This window comes from Cyprinodon variegatus, unplaced genomic scaffold, assembly GCF_000732505.1.
Source record: "Cyprinodon variegatus isolate N-32 unplaced genomic scaffold, C_variegatus-1.0 Scaffold403, whole genome shotgun sequence".
NCBI lineage: Eukaryota > Metazoa > Chordata > Actinopteri > Cyprinodontiformes > Cyprinodontidae > Cyprinodon > Cyprinodon variegatus.
Window position 1 is genome coordinate 611,933 of NW_015150856.1, and position 1,933 is coordinate 613,865.

Sequence of the window (1,933 nt, forward strand, 5' to 3'; positions counted from 1 at the left end):
AATCACAGTCCATGTGGGATAACTTGGAGCTATACAGCTGGCTTTAGAATTTAAAGATTTCTGTAGAGATAAATTTTCCATCAGAGACTTCATTATCATCAATCATCAATGATCTGATGCTATTTTGTTCCCGTCTCCGTTTCTCAAGACGACAGAAATGCGCAGAATTTTTTTCTCCCTCCTCTATCCTCTTAGCTCTGGATCTGATGAAGGCCCCTTGGGCCTTACTGTTGTAAACTTCATCTAGTTTAGGTTGGAGGTTTAGAATCGTCTTCAGTTGGGTTTGGCCTGTTGCAGTAAATATTTAACTGATTAATAATGTCTACTTCTTGTTGTTCTCTATCTTTTTTTAAATAATTTTGTGGAATGAAATGGTAAATAGGTGTATTTTATATTTTAAAAATTCCCACTTTTTGGTATGAATTTGTTAGTTATTCCATAAAAGTAAAAAAAACAACAATCCACTGGACTTGGTTTCCGAGGTTTGAAGACGTTTCGCTTCCCATCCAGGAAGCTTTCTCAATTCAAAATGTCTGGATTCGCATTGAGTTTGAGGCTTTATATAGGCACGGGTCGCACGGCCTTGTATTGCTTGGAAACATGCAAATTAAAACTGACGAGCAGGTTGTTTAAACCTGTCTATGATTCTGAAAGGTTGGTCGTTAAAGGTGGGGATTGTAATTAAAGGAGGGATTGTCTCCTGTATACCTGAAACTTGTCTATGATTGTGAAGGATCGGTCGTTAAGGACGTATTATTCACCAGCTGAAGAGAGGAGGTACTTTGTTCCTCTGTGATGGGGTGGGGGTTTTGGTGATATCTGGAAGGGATCATGTCTATGATTGAATTGTATGTTTTTGGAAGCTGGAATCTGAGTCCACCCCCTCTGTTTAAGGTTGGTTCTTCTCTCTTAACATAGATGGCTTCCTTCACGCCCATCTCAAACCACCTATTTTCTTTATCCAAAATGTGAACATTCTGGTCCTCAAAAGAAGGTCCTTTGTCCACAAGGTGTAGATGTACATCTACACCTTGTGGACAAGGTGCACAAGGTGTAGACCCCTTGCATTAACAGATATTAAAAGAATATTGCTCTTTAAACTGAAGATAGGGCAAAAACAAATTAACAATCAACAACACTGGATCCCTGAGCTTAGAACAGTAATGGTTCCCTTTTAGGAAAATATAATAGTATCAAACCTTAAAAATACTTTTTCACTCAAACTCACTCATTTTTTGGATTCAAACCCCCTGGACAGTTGTGTCTATGGGGAGAGTCTTTGTCCATTAATGAAGGCATGGGGGCCCCGGAACACTGTCTTTAGTCCTGCTTTCCCTGCTTGTTTCACTTTGGGCCACACAGCCCTCTGTGCCTCCCTGTCTTCCTTGGTTAAATCTTCTGCCAAGGTGACGTTCAGCTCTTGCAGACAGGGTGAAGTTTGGTGATCCTCCAGAGCTCGTCCCTGAAGTGGCGTCCTGTGAACTGCAGGATTACTTGACGAGGGCGGTTGGTGTTGTTTAGTCCCAGTCGGTACACAGAATCCAGGATGAAATCCATCTTCTCCCTCCAGTGCAGCGCAATCTTTTCGATGATATCAGAGATGACTTGTCTCCTTTTTTCATCTTTTTCTTCCTGTAAGCCAATAACTCACAGGTTGCATTTTCTTTTATAGCGCTCCCTCTCTGCAGCTCTTTTTTCCAATTTCTTCTTCCAATTTCTGCGTTCTCTTCTCTGAGTTGTTTCACCTCGATGCCCAGTTTTTGACACTGTTCTTTATATTGTTTGATTAGCCATCTTGGCCACCCCTCCTGGTCCGGGCTGTCACTACCTGATCCATCCCGGAAGCATGATCCGTTCTGCGCATGCGCTATCAGCTCATTTGTGCATCCAGATATACATACTGGTCGTCCTCGATTTATTTCGTTAAAGATAC